The 7,462-nt window shown below is 42.5% G+C and overlaps 1 protein-coding gene across 4 annotated transcripts in view; it reads right to left on the bottom strand.

Annotated features, from left to right (window-relative positions):
- zfyve26 (zinc finger, FYVE domain containing 26) overlaps positions 1-1,138 on the bottom strand; it is a 101,459-nt gene extending 100,321 nt beyond the window's left edge. For 3 of the 4 annotated variants that reach the window (XM_072569093.1, XM_072569091.1, XM_072569094.1), the window contains exon 1: positions 1,002-1,132. The gene's annotated coding sequence lies outside the window, so the exon portion shown is untranslated. Of the gene's footprint in view, positions 1-1,001 lie in introns of all 4 variants that reach the window. The other variant, XM_072569092.1, reaches the window with a different exon arrangement.
- Between the last annotated feature and the right edge of the window lie 6,324 nt (positions 1,139-7,462).

Below are 7,462 nucleotides of genomic sequence, written 5' to 3' on the forward strand. Positions count from 1 at the left end.
ATTAAGAATAGCCTCAATCACAACAGAAAATATCAGGCTACAGATTTAATTTTAACAGATTAAAAAATCAAAGCAAGTACTGCAGTCAATTTCCACAATGTTAACACAAACTCATTGTATGACTGAAAGCAGAATCTCCCACCCTCTTCAGATAAGCCAAACATCTAGAAAATACTCTCAATAATTTCTGAGAATTGTTTCTTGAACAATAGGACCATATAAAGAAATTTTTACAGAATGATCAACTTAGATTTGACACAGCCACCAAAGTCACTGCAGTGATCTGTCCACATAACACCTGTGCACTGTATGCAGTGTGAAATCTCAACACAAAACTACAGATTCTTTATTTAGCTGTCAGCACAAGATTTTAAATCAGATGGCTAACAAAAACCACAGTTTTGCTCATAAAAAAGTGACATGTCTAATTTCAACTGGGTTACCATATAATTACAATTGGCCTCTTATCTATCTAGATGTGGAGGAGACAGGGATCACTCTACAGTTATTCGTGTAAAAAAATGCATTGGTGATGAATAAAGAGGAGAATGCAATCAGTTATCCCTACACAGCGAAGCCAACAGCCAATATGCAGAGTACGGACATTCTTGTGAGCTCCCCCTAATACCCCTAAGTGTAACAGTGACAACAGGATCAGATTTGCTGCAAAGATTTAGCTTTATTGGGGAACAATTTCTGGCAAGGGTGATGCATGAAAGGTGAACCAGTAGTTACATACACATCTTTATTTTGCAACAAGTCACTTCCGTGACTGAGCAGTGATATATGCCTCATGCTGTTCACTTTTCTGTTGTTTTGTTCAGAAGTCGGGGGAAGGTTGTATTTCCAGATAGAAGGGGGATTGGGTCCAGGGCAGCAGGAACTGGTAGGAAGCTCCATTTTGCACTGACACAGTTCCCCATTTCCCTTCACCCCACCACCCAGCGCCTCTTTCGAGAAGCTCCGTTCCACTCAAACCACTGCTCTCCGAAAAGCCTTACTTTATATATCGCTCCCAGGACACTGATATTCCGCCGACTACCTGAGGACGGCTGGTTTAAACCGGGCAGAGATAATGGCCAAACTCTGCAGTTCCTTCAGCTTCAGCCGAGCCTGGGCCGGTCAGCTGACCCGCGCCTCCACACCCCCCCCTCCTCCTCCTCCTCCTCCTCCCGCCCAGCCCCTCCGGGTCACAGGTCACCACTTCCGGTCGCGTCTCCACGGCAACTGTGGAACCCCCACTGCAGGGAAACAGGCCATTCGGCCCAACAAGTCCACACTGACCCCTCCAATAGAGAAACCCAGCCAAACCCTGTCCCCCTACCCTACCCTACCCTATCCTATCCGTGTAAACCTGCGTTTCCCATGGCTAACTCAGACATCCCTGAACTCCATGGGCAATTTCTCATGGCCAATCCCCCTAACCTGCTCAGCTTTGGAATGTGGGAGGAAGCCTAAGCACCCAGAGGAAACCCACGCAGATACGGGGAGACTGTGAAAACTCCACAAGGCTGGAATCGAACCCGGGTCCCTGGCACTGTGAGGCAGCAGTGCTAGCCGTTGAACCACTGTGCCACCCAACTCACTTCCACCTTTCCCACCCCCACCCCCCACATCAGGAAGTCGCAAACCTTTTCCACAGGCAGGTGGAGTACTTTATTACTGCAGTGTTTGGCCCTTTCATCATTTTGATAACATGGCACAGCAAGGTCCCACAGCATGACAGTGATATTACCGCTCTTGGTGGTTATATTATTGGAAAGCGGTTACCAACACTTGGACCAAAGTTTCCAGGACAATGACACCTAGACCTTTTTTCAATATGGAATGAGAGTCTTAAAGCATGGAAACAGAACCTTCGCTCCAACCAGTCCATGCTGACCATGTTCTCAAAGTAAAGTAGTCCCGCCTGCCTGAGTTTGGCCCATATCCCTCCAGACCTTTCCTGTTAAATGTAACTGTTCCTGCATCCACCGCTTCCTGTGGCAGTTCTTTCAACACAGTAACTACACTCTGTGTAAAAATGTTGACTCCCTGGTTCTTTTTAAATCCTTCTCCTCTCACCTTAAAACTATACCCCCTAGTTTTGAACCTCCCCACTGTAGAGAAAAGATCTTTGCTGTTCACCTTATCTATGTCCCTCATGATTTTATAAACCTCTACAAGGTCACACCTCAACCAAGAGAGCTGACAATTAAACCCCTCGGGGCTCTTTCAGAAATGCAGAGTTATAGTTCCAGTTTAACAGTTCTTTCCAAGTACAAAACTGTTAGGATCAGCAGGTTACCCCCTATTAACAGCAGTTAGTTGTCATATTCTGAAATTTAAAGGTCCTGATGGCCACTTTGATAACTGCTAGAAAGATAGGGTGACAGTTGGATAAAGTAGGTGCTGGGGCGTAGGATGCCAGATGAGTACAGGCTAATATGACAAGTAAGTAGAGTGCCAGCAGGTTAAGGTATAGGGGGCTATGTAAGTAGGATGCCAACTGGGCAAGGTGAAAGGGTGCCAGTTAGGTTATGTTTAGGGTAGGTGATAGGGGATGAAGGTGATAGGTCAGAGAGGAGGGTGGACTTCACCGGTTTCCTCATTTCTCCTCCCCCCCACCTTACCCCAGTTCCAACCTTTCAGCTCAGCATCATCCTCATGACCTGCCCTACGTGCCAGTCTTCCTTCCCACCTATCCACTCCACCCTCCTCTCTGACCTATCACCTTCATCCCAACCCCACCCACCTATTGCACTCTCTGCTACCTTCTCCCCAGCCCCACCCCCCTTCCATTTATCTCTCTACCTCGGAGACTCCCTGCCTTCATTCCTGATGAAGGGCTTTTGCCCGAAACATCGATTTTCCTGCTCCTCAGTTGCTGCTTGACCTGCTGTGCTTTTCCAACACCACTCTAATCTAGACTTCGATTTCCAGCATCTGCAATCTTCACTTTTGCCTATGCAAGTGCTAGGCCTCCTCCACCACCAAATCCAAGCCACCTGACAACTGGAGGAAGAATACGTCATCTTCCACCTTGGAACCCTTCAACCACGTGGCATCAACATCGACTTCTCTAGTCTCCCTCCCACCACCTAATTCAAGATGCAACTCTCCAATTCAGCAACGCCCTCTTGACCTGTTCCACTTGTCCATCTTCCTTCCCACCTATCCACTCCACTTTCCCCACCAACCTATCACAATTACCATAAGACCATAAGACCATAAGACATAGGAGTGGAAGTAAGGCCATTCGGCCCATCGAGTCCACTCCACCATTCAATCATGGCTGATGCGCATTTCAGCTCCACTTGCCAGCATTCTCCCCGTAGCCCTTAATTCCTCTAGACAACAAGAACCTATCAATCTCGGCCTTGAAGACATTTAGCGTCCCGGCTTCCACTGCACTCCGTGGCAATGAATTCCACAGGCCCACCACTCTCTGGCTGAAGAAATGTCTCCGCATTTCCGTTCTGAAATGACCCCCTCTAATTCTAAGGCTGTGTCCACGGGTCCTAGTCTCCTCGCCTAACAGAAACAATTTTCTAGCATCCACCTTTTCAAAGCCATGTATTATTTTGTACGTCTCTATTAGATCTCCCCTTAATCTTCTAAACTCCAACGAATACAATCCCAGTATCCTCAGCCGTTCCTCATATGCTAGACCTGTCATTCCAGGGATCATCCGTGTGAATTACACCCCCACCTGCATCCACCTATGGCCTTCCCAGTTACTTTCTCCCCAGGCCCCCTTCTCCCTTCACTTTCCTGATGAAGGGCTAATGCCCAAAATGTCAACTCTTCTTACTCCTTGGATGCTGCCTGCCCTGCTGTGCTTTTCCAGTACCACACTTTTCAACTCTTTTATGCTGTTGATAAAGGAGCAGGAGGAACAGGTGGGTGGTGAGCGTGCCCAGAGCAAAAGACAAAAAGTGCTAATGGTAGTAGCGAGAGGAGAGAGATCTCAATGTAAAATAGGTGTTAATGGTAGGTGTAAACAGTAAAAACAAGGTTCAGCTTTACCGATTGCAAACTCTTGCAAACAAGACACTGGGGGCTAGGCATTGTAATAAGATTGAGGACAGTGTTCATGCTCTGATTTGATGAATCCAGTGTTGAGTTCTGAAGGTAAGTGGAAAATGAAGTGCTGTTTCTCACTGAAATGTAGAACAGGAATGTGCTCTCATGCTGACATTTTGTTTTCAGCAAAGCTAAACTATTTTCAACTATTTACAGCTAATTTGTACTTAGATCTCTCTACTATCATTAATAATACCTTTTTTTCTTTTGCTCTGGGTACTTTCAGCATCTGTTCCATTTGCTCCTCCTTTGCTGTGTCAACAGCATAAAAGCTTTAATTTTCCTGCCCCATTCAATTCCAAAGCAAAATTATTTGATTTAAAATATTAACTCTATTTGTCTCTCTTTAGATGCTGCCAGATCTGCCAAATTTCTCTCACACTTCCTGCTTTGATTTTCATTCTCTAGCATCTGCAATTTTTGTTTTTATTACTCCATGGAACTGATTTGTTCTGGAGCACATGGTTAGATTTAAGAAACACATTTAATGTCAGCTCCTGGGATCAGTCTGATTATTTAAACTTGTGAGGACAACAAGACACCACACTGGGCTCATTGTGCAAAGCTCTGTTGACTACTTGACCCAGGCAAATATATTTCAAACTCCAGGATTATATGCTGAAGGCTGAGGGACAGGCTAAAGTTTGGAATAGCCAGCACGAGTAATCAATGAGGAAAGGCTGCAGTATCAGGTCCATCTCCCCTGTTTCAAGAGGCCATAAACCAGAGAATGTTTGACATAAAATATAAATGTGCATTGTAAACATATTCTGTAAGGGGAAATCTAGTAAGATACCTCAGAGAACTAAATAATTTACTGAAATAAGTTGACCTCTTATTTGCATATTTCTCATGTCATAATTTAGCACTTGGGCGCGGCAAGGTGACTCAGTAGTTAACACTGCTTCCTCACAGCGCCAGGGACCCGGGTTCGAGTCCCATCTTGGGCGACTGTCTGTGTGGAGTTTGCACATTTTCACCGTGTCTGTGTGGGTTTCCTCTGGATGCAGGTTAGGTGAATTGGTCATGTGAAATTGCCAACAGTGTTAGGTGCGTTAGTCAGGGGTAAATTTAGGGTAGGGGAATAGGTCTGGGTGGGTTACTCTTCGGAGGGTTGGTGTGGACTTGTTGGGCCGAAGGGCCTGTTTCCATTCTGTAGTGATTCTAATCATTACAAATTTTATGAATAAAGTATAATTTTGGTATAAAGGCAAAAGTGACACAATAATCCATTTCAGATCTTGGGCAGGGAATGCAAACAAATTTTCATTATCATTCCAGGGTCTGCCCTCTCACACATACGGTTTTTAAAATTATGAATCCAGAAATATTGACATGTTAATCATTAAATTGCTTCATATGCACAGACCAAAATCAATATGCCACTGATTTAAAATACAAAATAAAATTATCTTAATACATGGATAAATTACATAACTTATTATACATCTGCAATAGACACAATTTTACATGTGGAATATTGTTCTTCACTCATAAACTCCCTCGTGCTATAGTTTTTCCTTCTATCTGAACAGTAAATTTAACATCTCATCTCATCTGAAAGATAACTGTCCAACAACGCAACATTAACACTTGAACACACAAATTAGGTGGAGGAGTAAGGATCATTAATCCTTTTAGATCATTCAGTAAGATCTGATTACTCTCAGTTGAGTTCTTTATGCCATGTCAGTTTTTTGCTCAAGTCCAGGAATGGATCTTGGATTTCTAACAATTTGACTCAGAAGTGGCAATTTAGATTTGTTTACATATAGCGCTAATACCTGGAATTGGATTCAGCATCAGTTCATAAAGACTTGTAAGTTTCTGTAAGGGATATTATCGGTCTTAATGGAATTTGATGAAGTTGTCCTCATAATTCTGAACTCATTTACAAAATATTCAATTGTACAAAAGAAAGAAAGATTATTCAGTAAATAATTTACCATGCAGTGTTTGGACTGCATACTAATTTGAACTCTTTCTAAGCCTCCGTAATCACGGAAACCATTTTCAAATCTTTTCATGAGTCTTTGAAGATTGTAATATGGGCATAATTTTGTGCTTGGAGTCCTATTTCCACACGTCAAAGAAACTATTGGAACAAGTGACCTGCAACATTGGGAAAGATTTATTATATTGTTAAGTCAACATTTAACACTATTGAAAAGCAGTCCTTTTTTATGGCTTCTTTTTGAGGATTATAGCTTGTCTCTAAATAAACAGGTAGTTATAACACAAATTATTTCTATAAGTCAAGTAAATAAATTATAAACATTATTTTCTGAAGATTTGGTTGCTGGGCCAGACATAGAACAAATCCTATGGATTTTTTTGTCTCAATTGGCAGTGTTGCAATGGTAGCATCAATCACAATCAGCAAGTTCAGCCTCCTTCTACAGTGACAAACACACATACCTTGACATTTCAACAACTCAATGTACCAGATAAATAAACTTTACATGATTAGATTTTGATTACAAGTAGTCACATGAACACAACAGTCAGCTTATTCATTGATTCTATTTGACTCAGCTTCCCCACATAAAGACAGAAGGATCTTATTCAGTATACAGTTAGCAGTCAGTAGGACGCATTGTTATTTACAACTACTTGAATTGTGTAAAATTTAACATTAACTAATGAAAAGAGAAGACAAAACAATGCAATTAATGGAGTCTCCCACATGAACACTTGGAGTCATGGTGATTTGCAAGCTATATTTAAGACAGCAAGTACATTTTGTTTACCTAAGCTTGCTAAAGATTGCTGGAGGTTCATATACTACGACAGTAAATGACATTCTGCAGAAGAACAAATGCAATACATGAAACATAAACATACAGACTTTATAAAGCCTGATGGCATGAGCCCAATATATAGTCTGCAAAACCTAACATTTGGTTAATTACTTTGCTGGTGATCCAGGCCTTATTAAACAGACTCAGTTGGTTTCCCACCTAAAACAAGCTGTTCCAAAGGATTGTGTCCCAGGAAACCAGTTGACTTTCTGAAGACAATGTTAACCATAGCCATGAGCATACAGAATCCCCACATGCAAAAAGAAGCCATTTGACACATCGAGTCTGCACTGACCATCAAAGATCATCTAGCCCAGATTCAATTCCCCACCCTAACCCTGTGACCCCACACTTACCATGGCTAACTCACCTAGCTTGCACATTCCTGCAAACCACAGAGCAATATAGCATGGCCAATACATCTAAATAGAATTCAAAAGATTCACAACCTATTGTGCAAAAACCTGTCTTTCAGATCATAGAACAGTACAGCACAGGAAGAGGACCATCATGTCTGTGTCAACCTTGATGCCATTCCAAATAAATCAAATCTGCCTTCACATGGTCCAATTTCCCATTATTTCTTGGTTGTTCAT

Source organism: Chiloscyllium punctatum, chromosome 4, assembly GCF_047496795.1.
Source record: "Chiloscyllium punctatum isolate Juve2018m chromosome 4, sChiPun1.3, whole genome shotgun sequence".
NCBI classification, from domain to species: Eukaryota; Metazoa; Chordata; class Chondrichthyes; order Orectolobiformes; family Hemiscylliidae; genus Chiloscyllium; species Chiloscyllium punctatum.